Raw genomic sequence first — 11,591 nt, 5'->3', positions numbered from 1 at the left:
TTTTCAAAATGGAGATCTTGGACTCTGCTGGACTCAGAGCTGTGGCATTCTGAAAAAAAGATTACTAAAAATTAAGTACTTGCCATTGGTGACAAGCAAAAACTTGTCAGTTCAACAAATTTCACCCTGAAGCTGCCCTAATACATATTTTAGCTGTATGACAAACATGTCTGAATTACACAGAGGAAGACTGCAATCAATGCAATCAAACTGTTTATCAGAGGGATATGTGTGATTTTTAGAACACTGGAGCCTTACATTAGCAGCCATAATGTTAGCTTACAACCAGGTGTTGTTTTGCTGGCTAGTTGTCACCTGTGCAGAGAGGACTGTTGTGTGTGTAATCTTCTGGTGTGGCTGTAGCTCAGGTGGCAGAGCAGGTCAGCCACTAATCTGACCTGCCTACTGGTGGTGGTCAGAGGGCCTGGTGGCGCCAGTGTCCGGCAGCCTTGCCTCTATCAGTGCGCCCCAGGGCAGCTGTGGCTACAATGTAGCTTGCCATCGCCAGTGTGTGAATGAATGGGTGAATGACTGAATGTGAAGCGCTTTGCGGTCCTTAGGGACTAGAAAAGCGCTATACAAATGCAGGCCATTTACCATTTCTGACAGTAAGTAATTGTCCTAATATCAGGAATAAATAAGCACATTTATACACTTTTTGTGTGGGCAAAAGATTAAGAGGAAAACACTTTAAAAATAATCTAGAAAACTCCTACAATGTTCATCAAACACATAACTATACTAAGATTTTTGTGGACAATGAAAGATGATGACAGCTTTTTACTAGATTGTGAAAACGTGATACTTGCAAACAATCTTAAATATATTATAAACGGGCAAAATCTTACAAGCTATGTATAACAAACTGTTGTTTCTTTAAGTAAATTTAGAGTTTAATGAGTTTTATTCATATAAAAGTTCTTGTCATTATTATTAAATGCTGTAGTTTGTCAACTTTAAGATATACATGCAAGTTTACATTTATTGGTACTTCTACCAGGGAAACAATCACTCTTTAAATAACACTCCCAGTGCTGAGAGATACTTTTTTTCTTTGAATTCACTAATGATCTTCCTGCCAGTGGTGGGCATTCCTCTATTTTAATTCCTTTTGATCTTTTCTTTGCCTTTGATGGTGGTAACTACACATACCTTTTTATCCCCTCAACCTCTAAAAAATTAGCTTGGCAACTGAGACACAGCTCTCATGTGTTTTCTTCATTTAGATAGATATTGAACTGTTGATATAGAAAATTTATCATTCTCCAAGCTTTTGATTTTTTTTTTTAAATCTGCATTGAGGGTGGTATTTTGCAATCTTAAGGAACACTAAATGTGTAAAAACTAGAGATGGCACGATACCACTTTTTTATGTCCAATACCGATATCATAAATTTGGATATCTGCCGATACCGATATGAATCCGATATAGTGTTTTTTAATCAACAAAACTTTTTTTTTTAATATCTTGCTGCATTTTGTATGAGTTCATACTCAAGTTTAAAACAACAACTACACTAAAGCTATTCTGTTATACCTGTATGCAAAAAAAAAATTATTTATAGTTCAGCAATACTGATCAATCTAATAAACTTAAACCTACACCATCCTCCCTATTCTGGTATTTTAAAGAGTACTTAGCGTAAATATTAAGCAACCTAACTAATAGGGTTCCAACTCCCAGCAACAACAAAAATAAATAAATAAAAAATAGGGAACCACCCCTCACGCTCCACCTCATGATGCTTAATAAAAATAAATGCACAGAAATCAATTATTTTTCAAGAAATATTAAATAGATTCAACATCTTTCTTCAACAAAATTGCAGACTGCACAGATGGTACCTTCCCAAAGGAAAAAGTACTATAGCTTACTAGGGTATATATATTAGACTTAATAGTCACTATATACAGTAATTGACTTCTATTCATTTTACATCAAATTAAAACTTTGGGTGTAAGATTCGGATAATTATTTATTAAAAGCTCGACATTTTAAATGAGAATAAGAAAGAAAAGTATGTCTTTGTGCCCTCTTTTCCCTGTTAATGCCCTATCGGCCCCCCTGGCTAAACTTTGCTAGATCCGCCCCTGCACAGTTACCAGCCGTCAGCTACGTAGAAAAAGATCCTGGTGTAGAAAGTAATATTAAATACATTCTAACAACAGCTGATCAAGCTTAAACGTGCTGCTGTTGTTTATCCGCTGGTTTCCTCTTTCTGGTGCAAAGTGGGCCAAAAACAAACCAGAGAGACGGACTCGCGACAGAAAAGCCGATCAGCTGATCGTTAAGCAGTTTCATGATTGAAGTAGCAGCTGGAGAGCAAGAGGCAGTCGCTCATTAAGCTTAATGCAGGAATGCTTTACAAACATTCAGAGATGGACTTACACACTTGCTTTACTTCTCTCGGGGATAACTTTGTCGGAGATGAAATGCCGGGTTGCTAGCGAAGCTCCAAATGCTATCCAGACCACAGGTCCCGCATGCCACAGCCGCTCTATCACGTGATGCATACTGCTCCGACGTGCTAACGTTCTGAGGTGAGTTACGGCGTGTTGCAAGTTTTGTGAGGTGCTTTCGTGATATTTAATGGATCGGATTACATTTTTTATTTTTCTCCGATATCCGATCCAGTAATTTAGGTCAGTATCGGACCGATACCGATACGTAATATCGGATCGGTCCATCTCTAGTAAAAACAAACGAAAACCACCCCTCAGACATCCTTTTCACACTTTAATTACAACATTTTTAAATTACTTAAAAAATCCAGTTATAATGACAAATCTGAGATTTTTAAAATTCATTTTTGGAGGTCACAACCTCCTAAATATTTGTTTTTATCAATGCTGGAACACAACATGCACTAATCAATTTATCAGCTTCACAAGCTCTTTTTAATCTCTATGGAAATAATAGATATCTTGTAAAACAACACATATGGACCAATTTATTTGAGATTACTGTTGCATGCAAAATAGAAAAATAAATTATGTGGACTCTTAAGCAGGACCCGGTGCAGACAAATTCAACGTTCTGGAACTTCCTATTACATTACAATCACAGTACTATAGTTCTCAGCAGCCACTTATTGAAAACCTAGAAGACTTTTCAGATGTGCTACCTTGACCCTCCTGTCAAATCCTCAATAAATCAATAAAGTATATAGGGACCATAATCCCTGTTATGTTGTAGGCCAAAGGAAAGGATCAAAGAAATGCAAAGCAGTGGTCTTAATAGTTTAATAATGCTGAAAGAGAATCCCATAAACACATGAATGAATCACGATGAACTACATAAAGAACATCAGAACAGCTTCTTTCTCTGAAGTGTGGATAACATAGAATAGAATATAAAGAATAATAATAAAAACAGATTTTATTTACTTAGCTTCTCCTCTCTAAATATATCTCAGTGTTCAGCTCTGAGAAGAAATCCCCATGTGCTGCATCAGCGGAATTCATGAGGACTTTTGATGTTCTTAATTCTTTATATATGTGCATGATTCAGCTCCAGACATTACTGAGACTCTCTGACTCAATCAAATGTTGACATGGGGAAAACATGAAAAAAAAAATCCCTCATCTTAAGAGCCTCATAAACCGTCATGTCCTGCAGATTGAGGTACCAAATTCAGGCTCCAAAAGGCAGGCGGAAATAACACAAAGCGACCCTTTATTTCAAGTTGATGACGTACCGAAAAACAGGAAGTAAATGGAAAAATGAAACGTGAAAACACAGGCAACTATAGTGAACACAACAAAAATAATTAATACGTAGAACTGGAAAAATATAAAGATCATAAGTTAAAAGAGAAATCAGAAACCTGAGGGATAATTAGACTCAGTAATAATAACAGAAATTGTCCTGATAAATTAAAGTCAAAATGTAGACAACAAACCAAGGACCAAAAGAAAGCCAAACAAAAAGAGACCCTGAAGGCAGAAGAATTCCAAAGGAGTCCCAAAGCAAAAACCTACGTCGGAAATCCAGGACCATGAGATAAACACCCTATTATAAAAATAACTGTGATTTTTGTAAGAGAAAACACTGTTAATGATGTGATGTTGTATGGCTTTAGTTCCACAACTAAGAGCTGCTAGGCTTCTATAAATAACTGAGAAAATGGGTCTTTGATCTCTGAATTGTAAGAGTTTAATGACGCTGAATGCATGACTGAGTCTTTGGGCAGAAGGATGCACTGAGAGGAATTGTTGGGTTGCTTATTTTCACTTAACAAAAATGAATGCAGGTGTCTCATGTTCTCCAAATATTACCTTATTGTGTCCGGTTTAACAAGAAACATCTTAAACGTTTTGTGCAAAGCTACTTATCCAATAACAAAATAATATTAGAAGATGGGAATAAAAACTATAGTCTAATTTTTAATATTAGTTATACTCAGCTTGAATCAGAAGGAAAAGAAGGAAGCTTAAAAAAAACCCCTATATTTTCTGTTGTCTACATTGTAGTGGGTGACTTTGCCTCTGAACAGGAAAAGGGGAGTAGGGAAGAGGTTAAAGTGGGATTCAGCATGTGGGGAACCCTAACATCAGTTGTAGCCACTCAGTGTGGGGAAAAGTAGGTTACAATAGGTCAATTTTCTTAGTGTACAGGCTGTGATAAGCTGATATGGATATGCACTGAGGTTCACTGCTCTTTGTACAAAATTTGTACACAATCCAACAACATGTACGCAGATGTTTCAGTCAGTGTAGGGGATGGAGAACTGTTTATACTAACTTTATACTAGATGGTTTAAAGTTGGTATGAACCATCTAAACATCATCAGCTTAACTTCAGATTCATCTCTGCTAAACTTGATTGTATCCCAACTTGCACCAAAGTCACTGTACACCAGTCACACACTGTTCTATACTTTAAAACCATCACAGTACAGCAAACTGACCTGTTTATTTTGCACTAATCTGCAGAGTATTTTCATGTAGTCTTTAGATAAAATAGTCTACCTCAGTTAACAGGTCCAAACAGAAAGGTCTGGGTTGGCCAGGTTTGAAGCTGATCAGTGTCTCGCCCTATCTCTGAGCCTACAGGAATCATAAACTGCCTATACCACTGGTCTATCCCAAACTCAGGGCCTGACTGGTAAATTAAATAGTTTACTTCAGCTTACATCAGTTTCTTCAATGTATTCATTTTCTTTCTCAAGTTACTGGTAGATGAGGCTTTGATACCAAAGCTACTTGATTAAGCTGGATTGCAGAGTCAAGCAGATCTCTTCACAGTATTTACCAACTCAGAAAGCCTTTCTGATAGAAGGCAAACTGCCAAGAGCAACACCAGTTTTCTTATTAGGGATAATGAGGCTGATGACAATGGTGGAGATTGTAGAGGGAGATTGTACAGGGTGGGCAATTTATATGGACATTTGTTTTTTCAATAGGAAGAGGGCCATGTGACACATCAAACTTATTGGTAATGTCACAAGAAAAACAATGGTGTGCTTGGTTTCAACGCAACTTTATTCTTTCATGAGTTATTTACAAGTTTCTGACCACTTATAAAATGTGTTCAATGTGCTGCCCATTGTGTTGGATTGTCAATGCAACCCTCTTCTCCCACTCTTCACACACTGATAGCAACACCACAGGAGAAATGCCAGCAAAGGCATCCAATATCCATATTTTGAGGTGCTGCACATCTCGTAGCTTCACACCATAGACAATTGCCTTCAGATGACCCCAAAGATAATAGTCTAAGTGGGTCATATCGGGAGACATTGGGGGACATTCAACTGGCCCACGGCGACCAATCCATTTTCCAGGAAACTGTTCATCTAGGAATGCTCGGACCTGGCACCCATAATGTGGTGGTGTACCATCTTGCTGGAAAAACTCAGGGAACGTGCCAGCTTCAGTGCATAAAGAGGGAAACACATCATCATGTAGCAATTTCAAATATCCAGTGGCCTTGAGGTTTCCATTGATGAAGAATGGACCCACTATCGTTGCACCCCATATACCACACCAAACCATCACTTTTGTTGTTCCAACAGTCTTGGAGGGATCCATCCAGTGTAGGTTAGTGTCAGACCAACAGCGGTGGTTTTGTTTGTTAACTTCACCATTCACATAAAAGTTTGCCTCATCACTGAACAAAATCTTCTGAGTAAACTGAGGGTCCTGTTCCAATTTTTGTTTTGCCCATTCTACAAATTCTGTGCGCCGATCTGGGTCATCCTCGTTGAGATGCTGCAGTAGCTGGAGTTCGTAAGAGTGCCATTTGTGAGTAGCTAATATCCGGATGTTCGACCAATGCCACTGCGACATGCGGCGAGTGCTACGCTGTGGGCTCTTGCTGAATGATGTTAGGACAGCCACTGATGTTTCTTCATTAGTGACAGTTTTCTTGCGTCCACATTTTGGCAAATCCAACACTGAACCAGTTTCACGAAACTTAGCAAGCAGTTTGCTAACTGTAGCATGGGAGATGGGTGGTCTCGTAGGGTGTCTTGCATTGAAATCTGCTGGAATGACCCGGATACTGCATTCACCAGATATCAACACAATTTCAATCCGCTCCTCACGTGTCAACCTCTTCGACATGTCAATGGCTGTGAACAAAGAGAACTTTGCAAATAACTCATGAAAGAATAAAGTTACGTTGAAACCAAGCACACCATTGTTTTTCTTGTGACATTACCAATAAGTTTGATGTGTCACATGGCCCTCTTCCTATTGAAAAAACAAAAGTTGTATCCAGGATGGCCGACTTCTAAATGGCCACCATGGTCACCACCCAGATTGAGTTTGCCCCCTCACATATAGACCTACTAATGTGTCACAAACAGGACTTTAATATCACCAACCATTCCCATGTTATTATGGTGTTTCCATATAAATTGCCCACTCTGTAGATGCACTCCATCCATCCATCCATTCGCTTATCCTTTTCAGCGTCGGGGGGGGTGCTGGAGCCTATCCCAGCTGTCATAGGGCGAGAGGTGGGGTACACCCTGGACAGGCCGCCAGTCTGTCACAGGGGTAGATGCACTCATTCAGATCATTTCAAAAGATACCCCCCTCAAAATATCAGTTGTTTTAACCCTCTTGAACAGTTGTCTAGCTTTGTTATTTCTGGTCAGGTCAGCCTGGTAGTTTTTGAATTTGCTATGTCTCTGTTGTTCTTTTGTTCTCATAATGCCTCATATGCACCCTATTGTATAACTCTTTCAATAAAGAATATTAAAGAGGAAGAAGAAAAACAACGTGCCAATCACACAGTCTTGTCATTTCTCCCCTTTACATTGTGTGAGCACTGTTGTGTCGACCTGAGTTATTACTCTGTGGGCTTACAGAAAAGGACAATGCAGCTGCTTTGGGGAGTTATTTCCTTGGGGAACAGGAGAATTGTTCTGTGATGATTACTTGTAACCTCTGGGCTATTATTTGAACGGAGTGTCCACTTTTTAAATGCCAGATAGGGCTGGGGGTCTGCTTGACTGATTAAGCTATTTGTTGAACGCTCTGTGCAATTTGTTTGCAGGTTTTCAAAACCACTTGAGCACACAGCTTGACTATAAGCTGCTATTTCAGCGCAAGAATCAATCAGAATGATAACTAGTTTTATTATCTCAGCCTTGGAATTTAAAGGATATTGTAAAACGTTTTCATATTTAAAAAAAAATATCGTGTTACATGTGTCAATTTTGGATCTTTACCTATTTCCTTGCTTTCCAAGGAAATAGCTAAAGCGTCAGTGATAACTGCCAGCAAACCCAGTTAAGAATTAATTTACATGAATTACTTCCAGTGAACAGTAGGGGGTCAACTCTTCTGGTTGCAATAAGAAGTCAGATTGTATGTAATGTTATTGAAAAATGACTCAACTTTTTCACATTAAATACTTCAATCGGTTCATCAATCACTACTCTAAGGTCTTTTTTAATACAACATGGTACTAATCTTATATATAATGGTGCCTTTTAATTTAAAAAGGGACCATTGTTTAATCTAAAATCTTCTTAATGAATGTACACTGTCATCCCTTTCTCCATTAGCTGGTAAATTCAAGTTGGCATTGTATGTGTTATGTATATGATTTATTAGAAATACAAGGATCTGAATCCAGCGTTACAGCAAACAGTATTTTAAATCAATAATCAAGCTTAATAAATTTGAGGATCATTTTATATGGAGTTCAGTACCCAGAGATCAATAAACTCCCGCCTACATTACAGAACTACGTTCTCATTTCAGACCTTCTTCCTTTCATTGTTCTTTGTAAAAAGTACTCTGGGGGATCTGGATGGGAGCTGTCACCAGTTCTCAATGTTGCTTCTACTTCTGGCTCATTTCATTGCTTTTCTTTATGCATCCAAGCCTAGAAACGGTTCAGTGACACCATTGCAATCACAGGTTGATGGAGTTGGTGAGGGGTATCTGGCAGTTGCTAGGTGAAATTTGCAGTAGCAATTGCTGAATTTGCCTTTAGTTTGCATGGAAAACATTAGTTTGCCTGCAAATTTGCCAACATGTGATAGTGAAGTCATGAAAAGGGTTACACAAACACAAAAGCTGAGATATTTTGCATTCAAGGTAAATTCTGAAATGTGTGAGTTGAAGTGCTGAAACACAGCTCTTACTTTGATGGTTTGCATTGCACTTTGTTAAATTTTGCTACTGCTTGCTGAGAAGCTGGCAAGTCTTTGTAGACAAGTCATTGTTTTCTATTCGAACTGGAGGCAACTGCAGCAATCTGCAAGCATTCAAAGTAATCGCAGAGAGGTTTTCGGTGCAGTACTGCATACAAATCAGTACTCACGATTATGAATTCATTTTTAAACAACCATTCTCTTCTGTCTTTGCTTTTCTAATAATTTTTTCTTTGTTATCATGAACTTATTTGAGTTACTGTGCTACAATTCCCATGGCCCTGAAACTGAACACTCTTTCTACAACAAAGACACTTTTCATGCTAATTTATCCATCTATCCTTTAACCAGACCACTTCTTAATTTGTCTCCCATTTGACAATTTATTTCCATCTTTCAATCTTTCAGCCTGAAGCCTGAAGACTTCTAGGTTAACAAGTATTACTAAAGCATCAATATTCAGCTGTGTTGGGTCTAATTCTGCCCCATTTAACTCATTCAGGTGTATTGTCCCCACAGCTGTAGGCTATAAATCATTCACACTGACTGTTTGGTCCCAGCAGACGAGAAATATACCCTGACTTTCTACAAAATGAGACATTTATATGAAAACAGGTCAAACTGTGTGTTACTGCTATGCATCCCACATCAGGGTCATTGCAGTCTTATTTGTTTTACTTTTCCTAGTGCTCCCGTAGATGATTTAAGGGTTTCGGTCAAGCTGCTCCTCTGCTTGTTATTAAGTATGATTTCTCAGAAAATTCACGTTTAGTTTATAGAGTTAAGGAATAAAGACAACCAACAAACAGGAGAAACAAAGTGCACCTTTGCACATGATCAAAGTGCTTTGCTCTTTTTTAAGTCTGCACAAATTACTACTCTTATTATTGTCAGAACTTTATTTAAAAATATGGTGTTCTTGGTGATTTCAGGACCTGAAGGGGAAAAAAAAAAAACAACCTTAAATAATTCAGTCACGTTTTTAATCCATGCTTATATCTCAAGTATAGTTCTACCTAATTTTATTTAATACCATCAGGGCCAAACATGTTTTATTAAATGGTTTTCTTTTGAATTAGTCAAACATTTGAATATTCCCATTTTCACTTTCTGTTTTTCATGGGGCATTTACCTACTTTTGGTGCCTCTGGCTGACAATAAATAAATAAATAAAAGCTTCCATACCTCGAAGAAAAAGGGGATACTGCCTAGGGGACTTGTGAAAGTTTGGGCTGCACCACAGGCTGGAAATTCTTATCATCAGTTCTTACTTTGTAGTTTGCAGAGTCTTATTTCAAGGATACTTTCATTTCACTGTTAGCTTACTGTTAAGTGTTCAGGATGTGGTAATACGTATTTTGTTCCCTACAAGTTATCTTGGCATGGGCAGTGAAGTGGATATGATGTCATGATGTGGCAGTTTAAGGAGTTAGGTTTGTGTTTTAAACTCTGTTATTCAGTCGCAGGTTGCCTCAGTTTCTTGCCACACTGGTGAAGCCTGGGGCCAACCTTGTATCATGTGACTGGAACACTTGTTCCTCAGCTAATTCAGAATCTCTTGGCTCTTAGTTACCTCTGACACCTGTAGGAGTAAGAATTTACTTGTTCATCTGCTGGTGCACTCTCCTCCGGCACCTCTCAACCTTCCATTAAAAAAAACTTCCTTCCTCACCTCTCCTTCAAGTGAGACTGTTTCCAAATATTACAATCAGTTCTACAAGTCACAGCCTCCATCCTGCATGGATCCTGTCTCTTTCCCTCTGTGCAACTCAGTCTCACTGCACTGCCACATTTTTTTAACACATTAAGCACATAGCCTCTTGCTTTCTGGGTCTGTAAAAGTCATCAATGTGACACTACTAGCAGATATTGTTTTTTGACGGTTTAGCACACTTTCAAATCCTTTGCTCCATGTTACAGGCACACAACCAAACAGATAAGCAAAGCCGAAGTGCAGGTATGATGTGTTTTTTTACAGGCTAAGTAAAAAAAAACACTCGCTACAAAGAATACTGTGTATCCTTGACAACATATCCACTCATGAAGAGCATTTACATGGAAATACACAAATTCCAGATCACAACGCTGTCAACCAAGAAATTGAAGTTCCAGTGAGTAATTAATTTTAGCACTTACTTTTGCATGGATTTTACTTGCTGCCTAGTTTCACTCCAGTGAAAATATTGCGCTGTGAGCATAATCATAATCCAAACTTTTTTGCTCATAGCATAATAGGGCTGAGGACAGTCCACTGGGGATGCCTCATCTCTCATAACTGGGGTCTTCTGCCCCTTGTCAGCCACCGCTATGTCTGGTTGGTTGGTCAGCAGCTGCTTGTCTGTCTGGAACTCAAAGACCCAAAGGACTTTAGCTCTGTTGCTCCCAACCACCTTTGGTGGTATCTCCCACTGGGACTTGGGGACTTCTAGTCCATATGTGGCACAGATGTTTCTGTACACTAACCCAATCATGTAGTTGTGTCTCTTAGTGAACGCTGTCCCACCTTGAATCTTACAGCTTGCCGCTACCGTATCTAAGGATTAAGTAGGATTAAGTGTGACAAAGAATTACAAACAGAAGTTTGAAGGCACAATAACTCATCATTCAGTAATGGCTGGACGAGTCAAAGGAAAAGGCCTTGATCTAGACAGTTTCATCTGGAAGAAAGTGCACTTCTCCCTAAGTCTTACTGCTTAACAACTCTATCAAGTTTCCCTACACTTGTCATGCATTAGATCCAACAAGAAGATCACTTTAGTGCAACCACATATCATAGCTCATCTTGGCGCATCCCAAACTCTTTTGATCCTCCAGTTTGTTGTGTTCTCATGCCAAGAAAGGCACATTTCATCACCATTAGAGCTGTTTCTATGGGCTGAGATTCACAGATGGTAGGCGGGTGCATGTCAAGATTTTTCCGATATTCCCATAAGCGATAGAGACATGCAATATTTATGATTTTACTGTTTTGGTGTG

Source organism: Pundamilia nyererei, unplaced genomic scaffold (genome assembly GCF_000239375.1).
Source record: "Pundamilia nyererei isolate P.nyererei 1_Seehausen unplaced genomic scaffold, PunNye1.0 scaffold00140, whole genome shotgun sequence".
NCBI lineage: Eukaryota > Metazoa > Chordata > Actinopteri > Cichliformes > Cichlidae > Pundamilia > Pundamilia nyererei.
Note: the sequence above shows the minus strand (reverse complement) of the source record.